Genomic DNA, 25,837 nt, shown 5'->3' on the forward strand with positions numbered 1-25,837 from the left:
CAACTGCTGACACTTCTGCTCTGACTGATAGACACGCCCACTTTTCTGCGTGTTCAAACAGGTGATTGGAGATTTGTTTCCGTGTGTGAACCTCCCCGTCTGCAGCTTTCACCTGTATCCACACTAGGTGCACCAGTCGACAGAAAAGTCAGGTTTTGGGGATTCAACTCGATCCGGAGTCAGGTGGATAGAAGATCCTGCAACCACTTTGTCAATTTAAATGCAAAAGAGAGGTGACGTTTACATTTGTTATCTGCTTCCGCGGTGATCCGAGGCTACTCCAGCGTTCCAGAAAAATAGGAAATGTGTTAGATGTTCTAACAATACTTTAATAATACTTTGTAATCAAGAATCATTCAATTTGGACAGTTTCTTATCTTGTGTTCACGCTGTACTGCAGAATACACAATCAGAAATACAACATCTGTGATGTCACTGCCATAGAATGATGAATTAGAACTACTCCTCAGTTTGAATAGTTCTACGATACGTATTGCCATCTACTGGGCAGGTTGTGTTACTACGTTGGATTCCCCTCTGAACCGTCATTGTGTGGAGAAGAGATTTTCACATTTTATTGGTCACATACACATGGTTAGCAGATGTTAATGCGAGTGTAGCGAAATGCTTATGCTTCTAGTTCCGACAATGCAGTAATATCTAACAAATTCACAACAACTGCCTTATACACATAAACGTATAGGGATGAATAAGAATATGTACAAATATATGGATGCGCGATGGCCGAACGGCATAGGCAAGATGCAGTAGATGGTATAGATTACAGTATATACATATGAATGAGTTGAGTAATGTAGGGTATGTAAACATTATTATAGTGGTGTTATTTAAAGTGACTAGTGATACCTTTTATTAAGTCAATTTATTAAAGTGGCCAGAGATTTGAGTCTGTATGTTGACAGCAGCCTCTCAATGTTAGTGGTGGCTGTTTAACAGTCTAATGGCCTTGAGATGGAAGCTATTTTTCAGTCTCTCGGTCCCTGCTTTGATGCACCTGTACTGACCTCACCTACTGGATGATAGCGGGGTGAACAGGCAGTGGCTCGGGTGGTTGTTGTCCTTGATGATCTTTATGGCCTTCCTGTGGCATCGGGTGTTGAAGGTTCACATCCATCTGAACAACATGCACCCATCTGAACAACATGCACCCATCTGAACAACATGCACCCATCTGAACAACGTGCACCCATCTGAACAACATGCACCCATCTGAACAACATGCACCCATCTGAACAACATGCACCCATCTGAACAACATGCACCCATCTGAACAACGTGCACCCATCTGAACAACGTGCACCCATCTGAACAACATGCACCCATCTGAACAACATGCACCCATCTGAACAACATGCACCCATCTGAACAACGTGCACCCATCTGAACAACGTGCACTCATCTGAACAACATGCACTCATCTGAACAACATGCACCCATCTGAACAACATGCACCCATCTGAACAACATGCACCCATCTGAACAACATGCACCCATCTGAACAACGTGCACTGATCTGAACAACATGCACTCATCTGAACAACATGCACCCATCGCAGACCCACAGCAGATTGTCGATCACTAACACCAGTACTACTGGCTGTGGAGAATCCCCACCACACGCAATTCCTTTTCCTAATTATTTGACCACCTCTATAAACTTGATAACGGAAGACATGTTATTAAACCGTGGTACTAAGCATGACAGTGTTACCAGTGTCTTACTGGGGGCCAGTTTCCTGGACCCAGAACACATATTCTCAGGACTGAAAGACGGAGTAGCAGAAGCTGTATTAGTGGAGTAGTGGTTGTAACGCATTAGATGACGCTGTATTAGTGGAGTAGTGGTTGTAATGCATTAGCGGAGTAGTGGTTGTAACGCATTAGATGACGCTGTATTAGTGGAGTAGTGGTTGTAATGCATTAGTGGAGTAGTGGTTGTAACGCATTAGATGACGCTGTATTAGTGGAGTAGTGGTTGTAATGCATTAGATGACGCTGTATTAGTGGAGTAGTGGTTGTAATGCATTAGATGACGCTGTATTAGTGGAGTAGTGGTTGTAATGCATTAGATGACGCTGTATTAGTGGAGTAGTGGTTGTAATGCATTAGCGGAGTAGTGGTTGTAACGCATTAGATGACGCTGTATTAGTGGAGTAGTGGTTGTAATGCATTAGTGGAGTAGTGGTTGTAATGCATTAGATGACGCTGTATTAGTGGAGTAGTGGTTGTAACGTATTAGTGGAGTAGTGGTTGTAACGTATTAGTGGAGTAGTGGTTGTAACGTATTAGTGGAGTAGTGGTTGTAACGCATTAGATGATGCTGTATTAGTGGAGTAGTGGTTGTAATGCATTAGCGGAGTAGTGGTTGTAACGCATTAGATGACGCTGTATTAGTGGAGTAGTGGTTGTAATGCATTAGTGGAGTAGTGGTTGTAATGCATTAGATGACGCTGTATTAGTGGAGTAGTGGTTGTAACGCATTAGATGATGCTGTATTAGTGGAGTAGTGGTTGTAACGCATTAGATGACGCTGTATTAGTGGAGTAGTGGTTGTAATGCATTAGTGGAGTAGTGGTTGTAACGCATTAGATGACGCTGTATTAGTGGAGTAGTGGTTGTAACGCATTAGATGACGCTGTATTAGTGGAGTAGTGGTTGAAATGCATTAGATGACGCTGTATTAGCGGAGTAGTGGTTGAAATGCATTAGATGACGCTGTATTAGCGGAGTAGTGGTTGTAATGCATTAGATGAAGCTGTATTAGTGGAGTAGTGGTTGTAACGCATTAGATGACGCTGTATTAGCGGAGTAGTGGTTGAAATGCATTAGATGACGCTGTATTAGCGGAGTAGTGGTTGTAACGCATTAGATTACGCTGTATTAGTGGAGTAGTGGTTGTAACGCATTAGATGATGCTGTATTAGTGGAGTAGTGGTTGTAACGCATTAGATGACGCTGTATTAGTGGAGTAGTGGTTGTAATGCATTAGATGACGCTGTATTAGCGGAGTAGTGGTTGTAATGCATTAGATGACTCTGTATTAGTGGAGTAGTGGTTGTAACGCATTAGATGACGCTGTATTAGTGGAGTAGTGGTTGTAACGCATTAGATGATGCTGTATTAGTGGAGTAGTGGTTGTAACGCATTAGATGACGCTGTATTAGTGGAGTAGTGGTTGTAACGCATTAGATGATGCTGTATTAGTGGAGTAGTGGTTGTAACGCATTAGATGACGCTGTATTAGTGGAGTAGTGGTTGTAATGCATTAGATGACACTGTATTAGCGGAGTAGTGGTTGTAACGCATTAGATGACGCTGTATTAGTGGAGTAGTGGTTGTAACGCATTAGATGATGCTGTATTAGTGGAGTAGTGGTTGTAACGCATTAGATGACGCTATATTAGTGGAGTAGTGGTTGTAATGCATTAGATGACGCTGTATTAGCGGAGTAGTGGTTGTAACGTATTAGTGGAGTAGTGGTTGTAACGTATTAGTGGAGTAGTGGTTGTAACGTATTAGTGGAGTAGTGGTTGTAACGCATTAGATGACGCTGTATTAGTGGAGTAGTGGTTGTAACGCATTAGATGACGCTGTATTAGTGGAGTAGTGGTTGTAATGCATTAGATGAAGCTGTATTAGTGGAGTAGTGGTTGTAACGCATTAGATGACTCTGTATTAGTGGAGTAGTGGTTGTAACGCATTAGATGACGCTGTATTAGTGGAGTAGTGGTTGTAATGCATTAGATGAAGCTGTATTAGTGGAGTAGTGGTTGTAATGCATTAGATGACTCTGTATTAGTGGAGTAGTGGTTGTAATGCATTAGATGACGCTGTATTAGTGGAGTAGTGGTTGTAACGCATTAGATTAGCTGTATTAGTGGAGTAGTGGCTGTATTAGTGGAGTAGTGGTTGTAACGCATTAGATGACGCTGTATTAGTGGAGTAGTGGTTGTAATGCATTAGATGACGCTGTATTAGTGGAGTAGTGCATTAGATGACGCTGTATTAGCAGAGTAGTGGTTGTAATGCATTAGATACGCTGTATTAGTGGAGTAGTGGTTGTAATGCATTAGATGACGCTGTATTAGTGGAGTAGTGGTTGTAATGCATTAGATGACGCTGTATTAGTGGAGTAGTGGTTGTAATGCATTAGATGAAGCTGTATTAGTGGAGTAGTGGTTGTAATGCATTAGATGACTCTGTATTAGTGGAGTAGTGGTTGTAATGCATTAGATGACGCTGTATTAGTGGAGTAGTGGTTGTAACGCATTAGATGAAGCTGTATTAGTGGAGTAGTGGTTGTAACGTATTAGTGGAGTAGTGGTTGTAACGCATTAGATGACGCTGTATTAGTGGAGTAGTGGTTGTAATGCATTAGATGACGCTGTATTAGTGGAGTAGTGGTTGTAACGCATTAGATGACGCTGTATTAGCAGAGTAGTGGTTGTAATGCATTAGATTACGCTGTATTAGTGGAGTAGTGGTTGTAACGCATTAGATGACGCTGTATTAGTGGAGTAGTGGTAGTAACGCATTAGATGAAGCTGTATTAGTGGAGTAGTGGTTGTAACGCATTAGATGAAGCTGTATTAGTGGAGTAGTGGTTGTAACGCATTAGATGACGCTGTATTAGTGGAGTAGTGGTTGTAACGCATTAGATGACGCTGTATTAGTGGAGTAGTGGTTGTAACGTATTAGATGAAGCTGTATAGGTGGAGTAGTGGTTGTAATGCATTAGATGAAGCTGTATTGGTGGAGTAGTGGTTGTAACGCATTAGATGAAGCTGTATTAGTGGAGTAGTGGTTGTAACGCATTAGATGACGCTGTATTAGTGGAGTAGTGGTTGTAACGCATTAGATGAAGCTGTATTGGTGGAGTAGTGGTTGTAATGCATTAGATGAAGCTGTATTGGTGGAGTAGTGGTTTTAATGCATTAGATGAAGCTGTATTAGTGGAGTAGTGGTTGTAACGTATGAGTGGAGTAGTGGTTGTAACGCATTAGATGACTCTGTATTAGTGGAGTAGTGGTTGTAACGTATTAGTGGAGTAGTGGTTGTAACGCATTAGATGAAGCTGTATTAGTGGAGTAGTGGTTGTAACGTATTAGTGGAGTAGTGGTTGTAACGCATTAGATGACGCTGTATTAGTGGAGTAGTGGTTGTAACGCATTAGATGAAGCTGTATTAGTGGAGTAGTGGTTGTAATGCATTAGATGACGTTGTATTAGTGGAGTAGTGGTTGTAACGCATTAGATGACGCTGTATTAGTGGAGTAGTGGTTGTAATGCATTAGATGAGCGTTGTATTAGTGGAGTAGTGGTTGTGCATTAGATGAAGCTGTATTAGTGGAGTAGTGGTTGTAACATTATTAGTGGAGTAGTGGTTGTAACGTATTAGTGGGAGTAGTGGTTGTAATGTATTAGTGGAGTAGTGGTTGTAACGTATTAGTGGAGTATGCATTAGATGACGCTGTATTAGTGGAGTAGTGGTTGTAATGCATTAGATGACGCTGTATTAGTGGAGTAGTGGTTGTAATGCATTAGATGACGCTGTATTAGTGGAGTAGTGGTTGTAATGCATTAGATAGCTGTATTAGCGGAGTAGTGGTTGCATTAGTTAGCAGAGTAGTGGTTGTAATGCATTAGATTACGCTGTATTAGTGGAGTAGTGGTTGTAACGCATTAGATGACGCTGTATTAGTGGAGTAGTGGTTGTAACGCATTAGATGACGCTGTATTAGTGGAGTAGTGGTTGTAACGCATTAGATGACGCTGTATTAGTGGAGTAGTGGTTGTAATGCATTAGATGAAGCTGTATTAGTGGAGTAGTGGTTGTAATGCATTAGATGACGCTGTATTAGTGGAGTAGTGGTTGTAACGCATTAGATGACGCTGTATTAGCGGAGTAGTGGTTGATGCATTAGATGAAGCTGTATTAGCGGAGTAGTGGTTGTAATGCATTAGAGTAGTGGTTGTAATGCGCTGTATTAGTGGAGTAGTGGTTGTAATGCATTAGATGACGCTGTATTAGTGGAGTAGTGGTTGTAATGCATTAGATGACGCTGTATTAGTGGAGTAGTGGTTGTAACGCATTAATGCAGATGACGCTGTATTAGTGGAGTAGTGGTTGTAATGCATTAGATGACGCTGTATTAGCGGAGTAGTGGTTGTAATGCATTAGATGACGCTGTATTAGTGGAGTAGTGGTTGTAACGTATTAGTGGAGTAGTGGTTGCTGTATTAGTGGAGTAGTGGTTGTAACGCATTAGATGACGCTGTATTAGTGGAGTAGTGGTTGTAACGCATTAGATGAAGCTGTATTAGTGGAGTAGTGGTTGTAACGTATTAGTGGAGTAGTGGTTGTAACGTATTAGCGGAGTAGTGGTTGTAACGTATTAGTGGAGTAGTGGTTGTAACGTATTAGTGGAGTAGTGGTTGTAACGTATTAGCGGAGTAGTGGTTGTAACGCATTAGATGACGCTGTATTAGTGGAGTAGTGGTTGTAACGCATTAGATGACGCTGTATTAGTGGAGTAGTGGTTGTAATGCATTAGATGAAGCTGTATTAGTGGAGTAGTGGTTGTAATGCATTAGATGAAGCTGTATTAGTGGAGTAGTGGTTGTAACGCATTAGATGACGCTGTATTAGTGGAGTAGTGGTTGTAACGCATTAGATGAAGCTGTATTAGTGGAGTAGTGGTTGTAACGCATTAGATGACGCTGTATTAGTGGAGTAGTGGTTGTAACGCATTAGATGAAGCTGTATTAGTGGAGTAGTGGTTGTAACGCATTAGATGACGCTGTATTAGTGGAGTAGTGGTTGTAACGCATTAGATGAAGCTGTATTAGTGGAGTAGTGGTTGTAATGCATTAGATGACGCTGTATTAGTGGAGTAGTGGTTGTAACGTATTAGATGAAGCTGTATTAGTGGAGTAGTGGTTGTAATGCATTAGATGAAGCTGTATTGGTGGAGTAGTGGTTGTAACGCATTAGATGAAGCTGTATTAGTGGAGTAGTGGTTGTAATGCATTAGATGAAGCTGTATTGGTGGAGTAGTGGTTTTAATGCATTAGATGAAGCTGTATTAGTGGAGTAGTGGTTGAGTATGAGTGGAGTAGTGGTTGTAACGCATTAGATGAAGCTGTATTAGTGGAGTAGTATTAGTGGAGTAGTGGTTGTAACGCATTAGATGAAGCTGTGTAGTGGTTGTGTATTAGTGGAGTAGTGGTTGTAACGCATTAGATGACGCTGTATTAGTGGAGTAGTGGTTGTAACGCATTAGATGAGCTGTATTAGTGGAGTAGTGGTTGTAATGCATTAGTGACGCTGTATTAAGTAGATTGGAGTAGTGGTTGTAACGCATTAGATGTGTATTAGTGGAGTAGTGGTTGTAACATTATTAGTGGAGTAGTGGTTGTAACGCATTAGATGACGCTGTATTAGTGGAGTAGTGGTTGTAACGCTGTATTAGATGACGCTGTATTAGTGGAGTAGTGGTTGGTTGTAATAGCATTAGATGACGCTGTATTAGTGGAGTAGTGGTTGTAACGCATTAGATGAAGCTGTATTAGTGGAGTAGTGGTTGTAACGCATTAGATGACGCTGTATTAGTGGAGTAGTGGTTGTAACGCATTAGATGAAGCTGTATTAGTGGAGTAGTGGTTGTAATGCATTAGATGAAGCTGTATTAGTGGAGTAGTGGTTGTAATGCATTAGATGAAGCTGTATTAGTGGAGTAGTGGTTGCGGAGTAGTGGTTGTAATGCATTAGATGAAGCTGTATTAGTGGAGTAGTGGTTGTAATGCATTAGCGGAGTAGTGGTTGTAATGCATTAGATGACGCTGTATTAGTGGAGTAGTGGTTGTAATGCATTAGATGACGCTGTATTAGTGGAGTAGTGGTTGTAATGCATTAGATGACGCTGTATTAGTGGAGTAGTGGTTGTAATGCATTAGATGGAGTAGTGGTTGTGTATTAGTGGAGTAGTGGTTGTAATGCATTAGATGACGCTGTATTAGTGGAGTAGTGGTTGTAATGCATTAGATGAAGCTGTATTAGTGGAGTAGTGGTTGTAGTGCATTTGGAGTAGTGGTTGTAACTGTATTAGGAGTAGTGGTTTACGCTGTATTAGTGGAGTAGTGGTTGTAACATTAGATGACGCTGTATTAGTGGAGTAGTGGTTGTAACGCATTAGATGAAGCTGTATTAGTGGAGTAGTGGTTGTAACGTATTAGTGGAGTAGTGGTTGTAACGCATTAGATGACGCTGTATTAGTGGAGTAGTGGTTGTAATGTATTAGTGGAGTAGTGGTTGTAACGCATTAGATGAAGCTGTATTAGTGGAGTAGTGGTTGTAACGCATTAGATGAGTAGTGGCTGTATTAGTGGAGTAGTGGTTGTAACGCATTAGATGACGCTGTATTAGTGGAGTAGTGGTTGTAACGCATTAGATGACGCTGTATTAGTGGAGTAGTGGTTGTAAGCATTAGATGACGCTGTATTAGTGGAGTAGTGGTTGTAATGCATTAGATGAGTGGAGCTGTATTAGTGGAGTAGTGGTTGTAATGCATTAGATGAAGCTGTATTAGTGGAGTAGTGGTTGTAACGCATTAGATGAAGCTGTATTAGTGGAGTAGTGGTTGTAATGGACGCTGTATTAGTGGTTGTAATGCATTAGATGACGCTGTATTAGTGGAGTAGTGGTTGGCATTAGATGACGCTGTATTAGCGGAGTAGTGGTTGTAATGCATTAGATGAAGCTGTATTAGTGGAGTAGTGGTTGTAATGCATTAGATGAGCTGTATTAGTGGAGTAGTGGTTGTAATGCATTAGTAATGCATTAGATGACGCTGTATTAGTGGAGTAGTGGTTGTAAACGCGGATAGTGGTTGTAATGCATTAGATGACGCTGTATTAGTGGAGTAGTGGTTGTAACGCATTAGATGACGCTGTATTAGTGGAGTAGTGGTTGTAATGCATTAGATGACGCTGTATTAGTGGAGTAGTGGTTGTAACGCATTAGATGAAGCTGTATTAGTGGAGTAGTGGTTGTAATGCATTAGATGACGCTGTATTAGTGGAGTAGTGGTTGTAACGCATTAGATGACGCTGTATTAGCGGAGTAGTGGTTGTAATGCATTAGATGAAGCTGTATTAGCGGAGTAGTGGTTGTAATGCATTAGCGGAGTAGTGGTTGTAATGCATTAGAGTGGTTGTATTAGTGGAGTAGTGGTTGTAATGCATTAGATGACGCTGTATTAGCGGAGTAGTGGTTGTAATGCATTAGCGGAGTAGTGGTTGTAATGCATTAGATGACGCTGTATTAGCTAGTGGTTGTAATGCATTAGCGGAGTAGTGGTTGTAATGCATTAGATGACGCTGTATTAGCGGAGTAGTGGTTGTAATGCATTAGATGACGCTGTATTAGCGGAGTAGTGGTTGTAATGCATTAGATGACGCTGTATTAGCGGAGTAGTGGTTGTAACGTATTAGTGGAGTAGTGGTTGTAACGTATTAGTGGAGTAGTGGTTGTAACGCATTAGATGACGCTGTATTAGTGGAGTAGTGGTTGTAACGCATTAGATGAAGCTGTATTAGTGGAGTAGTGGTTGTAACGTATTAGTGGAGTAGTGGTTGTAACGTATTAGCGGAGTAGTGGTTGTAACGTATTAGTGGAGTAGTGGTTGTAACGTATTAGTGGAGTAGTGGTTGTAACATATTAGTGGAGTAGTGGTTGTAACGTATTAGCGGAGTAGTGGTTGTAACGTATTAGATGACGCTGTATTAGTGGAGTAGTGGTTGTAACGCATTAGATGACTCTGTATTAGTGGAGTAGTGGTTGTAACGCATTAGATGACGCTGTATTGGCGGAGTAGTGGTTGTAACGCATTAGTAGCTGGTGGAGTAGTGGTTGTAATGCATTAGATGAAGCTGTATTAGTGGAGTAGTGGTTGTAACGCATTAGATGACGCTGTATTAGTGGAGTAGTGGTTGTAATGCATTAGATGAAGCTGTATTAGTGGAGTAGTGGTTGTAATGCATTAGATGACGCTGTATTAGTGGAGTAGTGGTTGTAACGCATTAGATGACGCTGTATTAGTGGAGTAGTGGTTGTAACGCATTAGATGACGCTGTATTAGTGGAGTAGTGGTTGTAACGCATTAGATGACTGTATTAGTGGAGTAGTGGTTGTAACGCATTAGATGAAGCTGTATTAGTGGAGCATTAGTGCTGTATTAGTGGAGTAACGCATTAGATGAAGCTGTATTAGTGGAGTAGTGGTTGTAACGCATTAGATGAAGCTGTATTAGCAGAGTAGTGGTTGTAATGCATTAGATGAAGCTGTATTAGTGGTGTAGTGGTTGTAACGCATTAGATGAAGCTGTATTAGCAGAGTAGTGGTTGTAACGCATTACATGAAGCTGTATTAGTGGAGTAGTGGTTGTAATGCATTAGATTACGCTGTATTAGTGGAGTAGTGGTTGTAACGCATTAGATGAAGCTGTATTAGCAGAGTAGTGGTTGTAATGCATTAGATTACGCTGTATTAGTGGAGTAGTGGTTGTAACGCATTAGATGACGCTGTATTAGTGGAGTAGTGGTTGTAACGCATTAGATGACGCTGTATTAGTGGAGTAGTGGTTGTAACGCATTAGATGACGCTGTATTAGTGGAGTAGTGGTTGTAACGCATTAGATGAAGCTGTATTAGTGGAGTAGTGGTTGTAATGCATTAGATTACGCTGTATTAGTGGAGTAGTGGTTGTAACGCATTAGATGAAGCTGTATTAGCAGAGTAGTGGTTGTAATGCATTAGATTACGCTGTATTAGTGGAGTAGTGGTTGTAATGCATTAGATGACGCTGTATTAGCGGAGTAGTGGTTGTAACGCATTAGATGAAGCTGTATTAGTGGAGTAGTGGTTGTAATGCATTAGATTACGCTGTATTAGTGGAGTAGTGGTTGTAACGCATTAGATGCCGCTGTATTCGTGGAGTAGTGGTTGTAACGCATTAGATGAAGCTGTATTAGTGGAGTAGTGGTTGTAATGCATTAGATTACGCTGTATTAGTGGAGTAGTGGTTGTAACGCATTAGATGACGCTGTATTAGTGGAGTAGTGGTTGTAATGCATTAGATGACGCTGTATTAGTGGAGTAGTGGTTGTAACGCATTAGATGAAGCTGTATTAGTGGAGTAGTGGTTGTAACGCATTAGATGAAGCTGTATTAGCAGAGTAGTGGTTGTAATGCATTAGATTACGCTGTATTAGTGGAGTAGTGGTTGTAACGCATTAGATGCCGCTGTATTAGTGGAGTAGTGGTTGTAACGCATTAGATGACGCTGTATTAGTGGAGTAGTGGTTGTAACGCATTAGATGACGCTGTATTAGTGGAGTAGTGGTTGTAACGCATTAGATGAAGCTGTATTAGTGGAGTAGTGGTTGTAATGCATTAGATGACGCTGTATTAGTGGAGTAGTGGTTGTAACGCATTAGATGAAGCTGTATTAGTGGAGTAGTGGTTGTAATGCATTAGATTACGCTGTATTAGTGGAGTAGTGGTTGTAATGCATTAGATGACGCTGTATTAGCGGAGTAGTGGTTGTAACGCATTAGATGAAGCTGTATTAGCAGAGTAGTGGTTGTAATGCATTAGATTACGCTGTATTAGTGGAGTAGTGGTTGTGCATTAGATGACGCTGTATTAGTGGAGTAGTGGTTGTGCATTAGATGACGCTGTATTAGTGGAGTAGTGGTTGTAATGCATTAGATGACGCTGTATTAGTGGAGTAGTGGTTGTAATGCATTAGATGAACGCTGTATTAGTGGAGTAGTGGTTGTAATGCATTAGATTGATGCTGTATTAGTGGAGTAGTGGTTGTAATGCATTAGATGACGCTGTATTAGTGGAGTAGTGGTTGTAACGCATTAGATGAAGCTGTATTAGTGGAGTAGTGGTTGTGCATTAGATGACGCTGTATTAGTGGAGTAGTGGTTGTAATGCATTAGATGACGCTGTATTAGTGGAGTAGTGGTTGTAATGCATTAGATGACGCTGTATTAGTGGAGTAGTGGTTGTAATGCATTAGATGAAGCTGTATTAGTGGAGTAGTGGTTGTAACGCATTAGATGAAGCTGTATTAGTGGAGTAGTGGTTGTAATGCATTAGATGACGCTGTATTAGTGGAGTAGTGGTTGTAACGCATTAGATGACGCTGTATTAGCGGAGTAGTGGTTGTAATGCATTAGATGAAGCTGTATTAGCGGAGTAGTGGTTGTAATGCATTAGCGGAGTAGTGGTTGTAATGCATTAGCGGAGTAGTGGTTGTAATGCATTAGTGGAGTAGTGGTTGTAATGCATTAGATGACGCTGTATTAGCGGAGTAGTGGTTGTAATGCATTAGCGGAGTAGTGGTTGTAATGCATTAGATGACGCTGTATTAGCGGAGTAGTGGTTGTAATGCATTAGCGGAGTAGTGGTTGTAATGCATTAGATGACGCTGTATTAGCGGAGTAGTGGTTGTAATGCATTAGATGACGCTGTATTAGCGGAGTAGTGGTTGTAATGCATTAGATGACGCTGTATTAGCGGAGTAGTGGTTGTAACGTATTAGTGGAGTAGTGGTTGTAACGTATTAGTGGAGTAGTGGTTGTAACGCATTAGATGACGCTGTATTAGTGGAGTAGTGGTTGTAACGCATTAGATGAAGCTGTATTAGTGGAGTAGTGGTTGTAACGTATTAGTGGAGTAGTGGTTGTAACGTATTAGTGGAGTAGTGGTTGTAACGTATTAGTGGAGTAGTGGTTGTAACATATTAGTGGAGTAGTGGTTGTAACGTATTAGCGGAGTAGTGGTTGTAACGCATTAGATGACGCTGTATTAGTGGAGTAGTGGTTGTAACGCATTAGATGACTCTGTATTAGTGGAGTAGTGGTTGTAACGCATTAGATGACGCTGTATTAGTGGAGTAGTGGTTGTAACGCATTAGATGACGCTGTATTAGTGGAGTAGTGGTTGTAATGCATTAGATGAAGCTGTATTAGTGGAGTAGTGGTTGTAACGCATTAGATGACGCTGTATTAGTGGAGTAGTGGTTGTAATGCATTAGATGACGCTGTATTAGTGGAGTAGTGGTTGTAACGCATTAGATGAAGCTGTATTAGTGGAGTAGTGGTTGTAATGCATTAGATGACGCTGTATTAGTGGAGTAGTGGTTGTGCTGTATTAGTGGAGTAGTGGTTGTAACGCATTAGATGACGCTGTATTAGTGGAGTAGTGGTTGTAACGCATTAGATGACGCTGTATTAGTGGAGTAGTGGTTGTAACGCATTAGATGAAGCTGTATTAGTGGAGTAGTGGTTGTAATGCATTAGATGAAGCTGTATTAGTGGAGTAGTGGTTGTAATGCATTAGATGACGCTGTATTAGTGGAGTAGTGGTTGTAACGCATTAGATGACGCTGTATTAGCGGAGTAGTGGTTGTAATGCATTAGATGAAGCTGTATTAGCGGAGTAGTGGTTGTAATGCATTAGCGGAGTAGTGGTTGTAATGCATTAGCGGAGTAGTGGTTGTAATGCATTAGCGGAGTAGTGGTTGTAATGCATTAGATGACGCTGTATTAGCGGAGTAGTGGTTGTAATGCATTAGCGGAGTAGTGGTTGTAATGCATTAGATGACGCTGTATTAGTGGAGTAGTGGTTGTAATGCATTAGCGGAGTAGTGGTTGTAATGCATTAGATGACGCTGTATTAGCGGAGTAGTGGTTGTAATGCATTAGATGACGCTGTATTAGCGGAGTAGTGGTTGTAATGCATTAGATGACGCTGTATTAGCGGAGTAGTGGTTGTAACGTATTAGTGGAGTAGTGGTTGTAACGTATTAGTGGAGTAGTGGTTGTAACGCATTAGATGACGCTGTATTAGTGGAGTAGTGGTTGTAACGCATTAGATGAAGCTGTATTAGTGGAGTAGTGGTTGTAACGTATTAGTGGAGTAGTGGTTGTAACGTATTAGCGGAGTAGTGGTTGTAACGTATTAGTGGAGTAGTGGTTGTAACGTATTAGTGGAGTAGTGGTTGTAACATATTAGTGGAGTAGTGGTTGTAACGTATTAGCGGAGTAGTGGTTGTAACGTATTAGATGACGCTGTATTAGTGGAGTAGTGGTTGTAACGCATTAGATGACGCTGTATTAGTGGAGTAGTGGTTGTAACGCATTAGATGACGCTGTATTAGTGGAGTAGTGGTTGTAACGCATTAGATGACGCTGTATTAGTGGAGTAGTGGTTGTAATGCATTAGATGAAGCTGTATTAGTGGAGTAGTGGTTGTAATGCATTAGATGACGCTGTATTAGTGGAGTAGTGGTTGTAATGCATTAGATGAAGCTGTATTAGTGGAGTAGTGGTTGTAACGCATTAGATGACGCTGTATTAGTGGAGTAGTGGTTGTAATGCATTAGATGAAGCTGTATTAGTGGAGTAGTGGTTGTAACGCATTAGATGACGCTGTATTAGTGGAGTAGTGGTTGTAACGCATTAGATGACGCTGTATTAGTGGAGTAGTGGTTGTAACGCATTAGATGAAGCTGTATTAGTGGAGTAGTGGTTGTAACGCATTAGATGACGTTGTATTAGTGGAGTAGTGGTTGTAACGCATTAGATGACGCTGTATTAGTGGAGTAGTGGTTGTAATGCATTAGATTACGCTGTATTAGTGGAGTAGTGGTTGTAACGCATTAGATGAAGCTGTATTAGTGGAGTAGTGGTTGTAACGCATTAGATGAAGCTGTATTAGCAGAGTAGTGGTTGTAATGCATTAGATTACGCTGTATTAGTGGAGTAGTGGTTGTAACGCATTAGATGAAGCTGTATTAGCAGAGTAGTGGTTGTAACGCATTACATGAAGCTGTATTAGTGGAGTAGTGGTTGTAATGCATTAGACTACGCTGTATTAGTGGAGTAGTGGTTGTAACGCATTAGATGAAGCTGTATTAGCAGAGTAGTGGTTGTAATGCATTAGATTACGCTGTATTAGTGGAGTAGTGGTTGTAACGCATTAGATGACGCTGTATTAGTGGAGTAGTGGTTGTAACGCATTAGATGACGCTGTATTAGTGGAGTAGTGGTTGTAAGCATTAGTGACGCTGTATTAGTGGAGTAGTGGTTGCATTAGATGAAGCTGTATTAGTGGAGTAGTGGTTGTAATGCATTAGATTACGCTGTATTAGTGGAGTAGTGGTTGTAATGCATTAGATGACGCTGTATTAGTGGAGTAGTGGTTGTAACGCATTAGATGAAGCTGTATTAGCAGAGTAGTGGTTGTAATGCATTAGATGACGCTGTATTAGTGGAGTAGTGGTTGTAACGCATTAGATGACGCTGTATTAGTGGAGTAGTGGTTGTAACGCATTAGATGACGCTGTATTAGTGGAGTAGTGGTTGTAACGCATTAGATGACGCTGTATTAGTGGAGTAGTGGTTGTAATGCATTAGATGAAGCTGTATTAGTGGAGTAGTGGTTGTAACGCATTAGATGACGCTGTATTAGTGGAGTAGTGGTTGTAACGCATTAGATGACGCTGTATTAGTGGAGTAGTGGTTGTAACGCATTAGATGAAGCTGTATTAGTGGAGTAGTGGTTGTAACGCATTAGATGACGTTGTATTAGTGGAGTAGTGGTTGTAACGCATTAGATGAAGCTGTATTAGTGGAGTAGTGGTTGTAATGCATTAGATTACGCTGTATTAGTGGAGTAGTGGTTGTAACGCATTAGATGAAGCTGTATTAGTGGAGTAGTGGTTGTAACGCATTAGATGAAGCTGTATTAGTGGAGTAGTGGTTGTAATGCATTAGATTACGCTGTATTAGTGGAGTAGTGGTTGTAACGCATTAGATGACGCTGTATTAGTGGAGTAGTGGTTGTAACGCATTAGATGAAGCTGTATTAGTGGAGTAGTGGTTGTAATGCATTAGATGACGCTGTATTAGTGGAGTAGTGGTTGTAACGCATTAGATGAAGCTGTATTAGTGGAGTAGTGGTTGTAATGCATTAGATTACGCTGTATTAGTGGAGTAGTGGTTGTAACGCATTAGATGACGCTGTATTAGTGGAGTAGTGGTTGTAACGCATTAGATGACGCTGTATTAGTGGAGTAGTGGTTGTAACGCATTAGATGACGCTGTATTAGTGGAGTAGTGGTTTGTAGATGACGCTGTATTAGTGGAGTAGTGGTTGTAATGCATTAGATGACGCTGTATTAGTGGAGTAGTGGTTGTACGCATTAGATGAAGCTGAAGCTGTATTAGTGGAGTAGTGGTTGTAACGCATTAGATGAAGCTGTATTAGCAGAGTAGTGGTTGTAATGCATTAGTACGCTGTATTAGTGGAGTAGTGGTTGTAATGCATTAGATGACGCTGTATTAGCGGAGTAGTGGTTTACGCATTAGATGAAGCTGTATTAGCAGAGTAGTGGTTGTAATGCATTAGATGACGCTGTATTAGTGGAGTAGTGGTTGCATTAGAACTGTATTAGTGGAGTAGTGGTTGCGCATTAGATGACGCTGTATTAGTGGAGTAGTGGTTGTAACGCATTAGATGACGCTGTATTAGTGGAGTAGTGGTTGTAACGCATTAGATGACGCTGTATTAGTGGAGTAGTGGTTTGCATTAGACGCATTAGATGAAGCTGTATTAGTGGAGTAGTGGTTGTAATGCATTAGATGAAGCTGTATTAGTGGAGTAGTGGTTGCATTAGATGACGCTGTATTAGTGGAGTAGTGGTTGTAACGCATTAGATGACGCTGTATTAGTGGAGTAGTGGTTGTAACGCATTAGATGACGCTGTATTAGTGGAGTAGTGGTTGTAACGCATTAGATGAAGCTGTATTAGTGGAGTAGTGGTTGTAATGCATTAGATTACGCTGTATTAGTGGAGTAGTGGTTGTAACGCATTAGATGAAGCTGTATTAGCAGAGTAGTGGTTGTAATGCATTAGATTACGCTGTATTAGTGGAGTAGTGGTTGTAATGCATTAGATGACGCTGTATTAGCGGAGTAGTGGTTGTAACGCATTAGATGAAGCTGTATTAGCAGAGTAGTGGTTGTAATGCATTAGATTACGCTGTATTAGTGGAGTAGTGGTTGTAACGCATTAGATGACGCTGTATTAGTGGAGTAGTGGTTGTAACGCATTAGATGACGCTGTATTAGTGGAGTAGTGGTTGTAACGCATTAGATGAAGCTGTATTAGTGGAGTAGTGGTTGTAATGCATTAGATGAAGCTGTATTAGTGGAGTAGTGGTTGTAACGCATTAGATGACGCTGTATTAGTGGAGTAGTGGTTGTACGCATTAGATGACGCTGTATTAGTGGAGTAGTGGGTTAGATGAAGCTGTATTAGTGGAGTAGTGGTTGTAATGCATTAGATGACGTTGTATTAGTGGAGTAGTGGTTGTAACGCATTAGATGAAGCTGTATTAGTGGAGTAGTGGTTGTAATGCATTAGATTACGCTGTATTAGTGGAGTAGTGGTTGTAATGCATTAGATGAAGCTGTATTAGTGGAGTAGTGGTTGTAACGCATTAGATGAAGCTGTATTAGCAGAGTAGTGGTTGTAATGCATTAGATGAAGCTGTATTAGTGGAGTAGTGGTTGTAACGCATTAGATGACGCTGTATTAGTGGAGTAGTGGTTGTAATGCATTAGATGAAGCTGTATTAGTGGAGTAGTGGTTGTAACGCATTAGATGAAGCTGTATTAGTGGAGTAGTGGTTGTAACGCATTAGATGAAGCTGTATTAGTGGAGTAGTGGTTGTAATGCATTAGATGACGCTGTATTAGTGGAGTAGTGGTTGTAATGCATTAGATGACGCTGTATTAGTGGAGTAGTGGTTGTAATGCATTAGATGAAGCTGTATTAGCGGAGTAGTGGTTGTAATGCATTAGCGGAGTAGTGGTTGTAATGCATTAGCGGAGTAGTGGTTGTAATGCATTAGCGGAGTAGTGGTTGTAATGCATTAGATGACGCTGTATTAGTGGAGTAGTGGTTGTAATGCATTAGCGGAGTAGTGGTTGTAATGCATTAGATGACGCTGTATTAGCGGAGTAGTGGTTGTAATGCATTAGCGGAGTAGTGGTTGTAATGCATTAGATGACGCTGTATTAGCGGAGTAGTGGTTGTAATGCATTAGATGACGCTGTATTAGCGGAGTAGTGGTTGTAATGCATTAGATGGCTGTATTAGTGGAGTAGTGGTTGTAAGATGAGCTGTATTAGTGGAGTAGTGGCTGTATTAGTGGAGTAGTGGTTGTGCATTAGATGCTGTATTAGTGGAGTAGTGGTTGTAACGCATTAGATACGCTGTATTAGTGGAGTAGTGGTTGTAACGCATTAGATGAAGCTGTATTAGTGGAGTAGTGGTTGTAATGCATTAGATGAAGCTGTATTAGTGGAGTAGTGGTTGTAACGCATTAGATGACGCTGTATTAGTGGAGTAGTGGTTGTAATGCATTAGATGAAGCTGTATTAGTGGAGTAGTGGTTGTAACGCATTAGAGTGGTTGTAACGCTGACGCTGTATTAGTGGAGTAGTGGTTGTAACGCATTAGATGACGCTGTATTAGTGGAGTAGTGGTTGTAACGCATTAGATGACGCTGTATTAGTGGAGTAGTGGTTGTAACGCATTAGATGAAGCTGTATTAGTGGAGTAGTGGTTGTAATGCATTAGATGACGCTGTATTAGTGGAGTAGTGGTTGTAACGCATTAGATGAAGCTGTATTAGTGGAGTAGTGGTTGTAATGCATTAGATGAAGCTGTATTAGTGGAGTAGTGGTTGTAATGCATTAGATGACGCTGTATTAGTGGAGTAGTGGTTGTAATGCTGTATTAGATGAGTAGTGCTGTAATGCATTAGCTGTATTAGTGGAGTAGTGGTTGTAATGCATTAGATGACGCTGTATTAGTGGAGTAGTGGTTGTAATGCATTAGATGACGCTGTATTAGTGGAGTAGTGGTTGTAACGCATTAGATGACGCTGTATTAGTGGAGTAGTGGTTGTAATGCATTAGATGAAGCTGTATTAGTGGAGTAGTGGTTGTAATGCATTAGATTACGCTGTATTAGTGGAGTAGTGGTTGTAACGCATTAGATGAAGCTGTATTAGTGGAGTAGTGGTTGTAATGCATTAGATGACGCTGTATTAGTGGAGTAGTGGTTGTAATGCATTAGATGAAGCTGTATTAGTGGAGTAGTGGTTGTAACGCATTAGATGAAGCTGTATTAGTGGAGTAGTGGTTGTAATGCATTGGAGTATAACGCATTAGACGCTGTATTAGTGGAGTAGTGGTTGTAACGCATTAGATGAAGCTGTATTAGTGGAGTAGTGGTTGTAATGCATTAGATGACGCTGTATTAGTGGAGTAGTGGTTGTAACGCATTAGATGACGCTGTATTAGTGGAGTAGTGGTTGTAATGCATTGATGAAGCTGTATTAGTGGAGTAGTGGTTGTAACGCATTAGATGACGCTGTATTAGTGGAGTAGTGGTTGTAACGCATTAGATGAAGCTGTATTAGTGGAGTAGTGGTTGTAACGCATTAGATGACGCTTATTAGTGGAGTAGTGGTTGTAACGCATTAGATGAAGCTGTATTAGTGGAGTAGTGGTTGTAATGCATTAGATTACGCTGTATTAGTGGAGTAGTGGTTGTAACGCATTAGATGAAGCTGTATTAGTGGAGTAGTGGTTGTAACGCATTAGATGAAGCTGTATTAGTGCAGAGTAGTGGTTGTAATGCATTAGATGACGCTGTATTAGTGGAGTAGTGGTTGGCATTAGATGAAGCTGTATTAGTGGAGTAGTGGTTGTAACGCATTAGATGAAGCTGTATTAGTGGAGTAGTGGTTGTAATGCATTAGATGAAGCTGTATTAGTGGAGTAGTGGTTGTAACGCATTAGATGAAGCTGTATTAGTGGAGTAGTGGTTGTAATGCATTAGATGACGCTGTATTAGTGGAGTAGTGGTTGTAATGCATTAGATGACGCTGTATTAGTTGGAGTAGTGGTTGTTGTAATGCATTAGATGAAGCTGTATTAGCGGAGTAGTGGTTGTAATGCATTAGCGGAGTAGTGGTTGTAATGCATTAGCGGAGTAGTGGTTGTAATGTGGAGTAGTGGTTGTAATGCATTAGATGACGCTGTATTAGCGGAGTAGTGGTTGTGCATTAGATGACGCTGTATTAGTGGAGTAGTGGTTGTAATGCATTAGATGACGCTGTATTAGCGGAGTAGTGGTTGTAATGCATTAGCGGAGTAGTGGTTGTAATGCATTAGATGACGCTGTATTAGCGGAGTAGTGGTTGTAATGCATTAGATGACGCTGTATTAGCGGAGTAGTGGTTGTAACGTATTAGTGGAGTAGTGGTTGTAATGCATTAGATGACGCTGTATTAGTGGAGTAGTGGTTGTAACGCATTAGATGAAGCTGTATTAGTGGAGTAGTGGTTGTAACGTATTAGTGGAGTAGTGGTTGTAACGTATTAGCGGAGTAGTGGTTGTAACGTATTAGTGGAGTAGTGGTTGTAACGTATTAGTGGAGTAGTGGTTGTAACATATTAGTGGAGTAGTGGTTGTAACGTATTAGCGGAGTAGTGGTTGTAACGTATTAGATGACGCTGTATTAGTGGAGTAGTGGTTGTAACGCATTAGATGACTCTGTATTAGTGGAGTAGTGGTTGTAACGCATTAGATGACGCTGTATTGGCGGAGTAGTGGTTGTAACGCGTTAGATGACGCTGTATTAGTGGAGTAGTGGTTGTAATGCATTAGATGAAGCTGTATTAGTGGAGTAGTGGTTGTAACGCATTAGATGACGCTGTATTAGTGGAGTAGTGGTTGTAATGCATTAGATGAAGCTGTATTAGTGGAGTAGTGGTTGTAACGCATTAGATGAAGCTGTATTAGTGGAGTAGTGGTTGTAACGCATTAGATGACGCTGTATTAGTGGAGTAGTGGTTGTAACGCATTAGATGACGCTGTATTAGTGGAGTAGTGGTTGTAACGCATTAGATGAAGCTGTATTAGTGGAGTAGTGGTTGTAACGCATTAGATGACGTTGTATTAGTGGAGTAGTGGTTGTAACGCATTAGATGAAGCTGTATTAGTGGAGTAGTGGTTGTAATGCATTAGATGAAGCTGTATTAGTGGAGTAGTGGTTGTGCATTAGATGAAGCTGTATTAGTGGAGTAGTGGTTGTAATGCATTAGATGAAGCTGTATTAGTGGAGTAGTGGTTGTAACGCATTAGATGAAGCTGTATTAGCAGAGTAGTGGTTGTAACGCATTACATGAAGCTGTATTAGTGGAGTAGTGGTTGTAATGCATTAGATTACGCTGTATTAGTGGAGTAGTGGTTGTAACGCATTAGATGAAGCTGTATTAGTGGAGTAGTGGTTGTAATGCATTAGATGAAGCTGTATTAGTGGAGTAGTGGTTGTAACGCATTAGATGACGCTGTATTAGTGGAGTAGTGGTTGTAATGCATTAGATGACGCTGTATTAGCGGAGTAGTGGTTGTAACGCATTAGATGAAGCTGTATTAGCAGAGTAGTGGTTGTAATGCATTAGATTACGCTGTATTAGTGGAGTAGTGGTTGTAACGCATTAGATGACGCTGTATTAGTGGAGTAGTGGTTGTAATGCATTAGATGACGCTGTATTAGTGGAGTAGTGGTTTGCATTAGATGCTGTATTAGTTAGTGGTTGTAACGCATTAGATGAAGCTGTATTAGTGGAGTAGTGGTTGTAATGCATTAGATACGCTGTATTAGTGGAGTAGTGGTTGTGCATTAGATGAAGCTGTATTAGTGGAGTAGTGGTTGTAATGCATTAGATTACGCTGTATTAGTGGAGTAGTGGTTGTAATGCATTAGATGACGCTGTATTAGCGGAGTAGTGGTTGTAACGCATTAGATGAAGCTGTATTAGCAGTGGAGTAGTGGTTGTAATGCATTAGATGACGCTGTATTAGTGGAGTAGTGGTTGTAATGCATTAGATGACGCTGTATTAGCGGAGTAGTGGTTGTAACGCTGTATTAGATGAGTAGCTGTATTAGCGGAGTAGTGGTTGTAAACATTAGCGGAGTAGTGGTTGTATTAGCGGAGTAGTGGTTGTAATGCATTAGATGACGCTGTATTAGCGGAGTAGTGGTTGTAATGCATTAATGCATTAGATGACGCTGTATTAGCGGAGTAGTGGTTGTAATGCATTAGCGGAGTAGTGGTTGTAATGCATTAGATGAAGCTGTATTAGGAGTAGTGGTTGTAATGCATTAGATGACGCTGTATTAGTGGAGTAGTGGTTGTAACGCATTAGATGAAGCTGTATTAGTGGAGTAGTGGTTGTAACGTATTAGTGGAGTAGTGGTTGTAACGTATTAGCGGAGTAGTGGTTGTAACGTATTAGTGGAGTAGTGGTTGTAACGTATTAGTGGAGTAGTGGTTGTAACATATTAGTGGAGTAGTGGTTGGTATTAGCGGAGTAGTGGTTGTATTAGATGACGCTGTATTAGTGGAGTAGTGGTTGTAACGCATTAGATGAAGCTGTATTAGTGGAGTAGTGGTTGTAACGCATTAGATGACGCTGTATTAGTGGAGTAGTGGTTGTAACGCATTAGATGACGCTGTATTAGTGGAGTAGTGGTTGTAATGCATTAGATGAAGCTGTATTAGTGGAGTAGTGGTTGTAACGCATTAGATGACGCTGTATTAGTGGAGTAGTGGTTGTAACGCATTAGATGACGCTGTATTAGTGGAGTAGTGGTTGTAACGCATTAGATGACGCTGTATTAGTGGAGTAGTGGTTGTAACGCATTAGATGACGCTGTATTAGTGGAGTAGTGGTTGTAACGCATTAGATGAAGCTGTATTAGTGGAGTAGTGGTTGTAATGCATTAGATGACGTTGTATTAGTGGAGTAGTGGTTGTAACGCATTAGATTACGCTGTATTAGTGGAGTAGTGGTTGTAACGCATTAGATGACGCTGTATTAGTGGAGTAGTGGTTGTAACGCATTAGATGAAGCTGTATTAGTGGAGTAGTGGTTGTAACGCATTAGATAGCTGTATTAGTGGAGTAGTGGTTGTAATGCATTAGATTACGCTGTATTAGTGGAGTAGTGGTTGTAACGCATTAGATGAAGCTGTATTAGTGGAGTAGTGGTTGTAATGCATTAGATGAAGCTGTATTAGTGGAGTAGTGGTTGTAACGCATTAGATGACGCTGTATTAGTGGAGTAGTGGTTGTAATGCATTAGATGTAGTGGTATTGTAGTGGTTGTAACGCATTAGATGAAGCTGTATTAGCAGAGTAGTGGTTGTAATGCATTAGATTACGCTGTATTAGTGGAGTAGTGGTTGTAACGCATTAGATGCCGCTGTATTAGTGGAGTAGTGGTTGTAACGCATTAGATGACGCTGTATTAGTGGAGTAGTGGTTGTAACGCATTAGATGACGCTGTATTAGTGGAGTAGTGGTTGTAACGCATTAGATGAAGCTGTATTAGTGGAGTAGTGGTTGTAATGCATTAGATTACGCTGTATTAGTGGAGTAGTGGTTGTAACGCATTAGATGAAGCTGTATTAGCAGAGTAGTGGTTGTAATGCATTAGATTACGCTGTATTAGTGGAGTAGTGGTTGTAATGCATTAGATGACGCTGTATTAGCGGAGTAGTGGTTGTAACGCATTAGATGAAGCTGTATTAGCAGAGTAGTGGTTGTAATGCATTAGATTACGCTGTATTAGTGGTGTAGTGGTTGTAACGCATTAGATGCCGCTGTATTCGTGGAGTAGTGGTTGTAACGCATTAGATGACGCTGTATTAGTGGAGTAGTGGTTGTAACGCATTAGATGACGCTGTATTAGTGGAGTAGTGGTTGTAATGCATTAGATGAAGCTGTATTAGTGGAGTAGTGGTTGTAACGCATTAGATGACGCTGTATTAGTGGAGTAGTGGTTGTAACGCATTAGATGACGCTGTATTAGTGGAGTAGTGGTTGTAACGCATTAGATGAAGCTGTATTAGTGGAGTAGTGGTTGTAACGCATTAGATGACGCTGTATTAGTGGAGTAGTGGTTGTAACGCATTAGATGAAGCTGTATTAGTGGAGTAGTGGTTGTAATGCATTAGATGAAGCTGTATTAGTGGAGTAGTGGTTGTAAGCATTAGATGAAGCTGTATTAGTGGAGTAGTGGTTGTAATGCATTAGATGAAGCTGTATTAGTGGAGTAGTGGTTGTAACGCATTAGATGAAGCTGTATTAGTGGAGTAGTGGTTGTAATGCATTAGATGACGCTGTATTAGTGGAGTAGTGGTTGTAACGCATTAGATGACGCTGTATTAGTGGAGTAGTGGTTGTAATGCATTAGATGACGCTGTATTAGCGGAGTAGTGGTTGTAACGCATTAGATGAAGCTGTATTAGCAGAGTAGTGGTTGTAATGCATTAGATTACGCTGTATTAGTGGAGTAGTGGTTGTAACGCATTAGATGCCGCTGTATTAGTGGAGTAGTGGTTGTAACGCATTAGATGACGCTGTATTAGTGGAGTAGTGGTTGTAACGCATTAGATGACGCTGTATTAGTGGAGTAGTGGTTGTAACGCATTAGATGAAGCTGTATTAGTGGAGTAGTGGTTGTAATGCATTAGATGAAGCTGTATTAGTGGAGTAGTGGTTGTAACGCATTAGATGAAGCTGTATTAGTGGAGTAGTGGTTGTAATGCATTAGATGACGCTGTATTAGTGGAGTAGTGGTTGTAGCATTAGATGACGCTGTATTAGTGGAGTAGTGGTTGTAATGCATTAGATGAAGCTGTATTATGGAGTAGTGGTTGTAATGCATTAGATGACGCTGTATTAGTGGAGTAGTGGTTGTAATGCATTAGATGCTGTATTAGTAGTGGTTGTAATGCATTAGATGACGCTGTATTAGTGGAGTAGTGGTTGTAACGCATTAGATGAAGCTGTATTAGTGGAGTAGTGGTTGTAACGCATTAGATTGAAGCTGTATTAGGAGTAGTGGTTGTAATGCATTAGATGAAGCTGTATTAGTGGAGTAGTGGTTGTAACGCATTAGATGAAGCTGTATTAGTGGAGTAGTGGTTGTAACGCATTAGATGAAGCTGTATTAGTGGAGTAGTGGTTGTAACGCATTAGATGAAGCTGTATTAGCAGAGTAGTGGTTGTAATGCATTAGATGACGCTGTATTAGTGGAGTAGTGGTTGTAACGCATTAGATGAAGCTGTATTAGTGGAGTAGTGGTTGTAACGCATTAGATGAGCTGTATTAGTGGAGTAGTGGTTGTAACGCATTAGATGACGCTGTATTAGTGGAGTAGTGGTTGTAACGCATTAGATGAAGCTGTATTAGTGGAGTAGTGGTTGTAACGCATTAGATGACGCTGTATTAGTGGAGTAGTGGTTGTAACGCATTAGATGAAGCTGTATTAGTGGAGTAGTGGTTGTAAATGCTGTATTAGTGGAGTAGTGGTTGTAACGCATTAGATGAAGCTGTATTAGTGGAGTAGTGGTTGTAATGCATTAGATGAAGCTGTATTAGTGGAGTAGTGGTTGTGCATTAGATGAAGCTGTATTAGTGGAGTAGTGGTTGTAATGCATTAGATGACGCTGTATTAGTGGAGTAGTGGTTGTAACGCATTAGATGAAGCTGTATTAGCAGAGTAGTGGTTGTAATGCATTAGATTACGCTGTATTAGTGGAGTAGTGGTTGTAACGCATTAGATGACGCTGTATTGTATTAGCTGT

General features: G+C 40.8%; 1 pseudogene; it reads left to right on the forward strand.

Annotated features, from left to right (window-relative positions):
* Nucleotides 1-54: 54 nt before the first annotated feature.
* Nucleotides 55-25,837, forward strand: part of LOC115128075 (GTPase IMAP family member 4-like) — a 64,792-nt pseudogene continuing 39,009 nt past the window's right edge.

This window comes from Oncorhynchus nerka, linkage group LG15 (assembly GCF_034236695.1).
Source record: "Oncorhynchus nerka isolate Pitt River linkage group LG15, Oner_Uvic_2.0, whole genome shotgun sequence".
NCBI classification, from domain to species: domain Eukaryota; kingdom Metazoa; phylum Chordata; class Actinopteri; order Salmoniformes; family Salmonidae; genus Oncorhynchus; species Oncorhynchus nerka.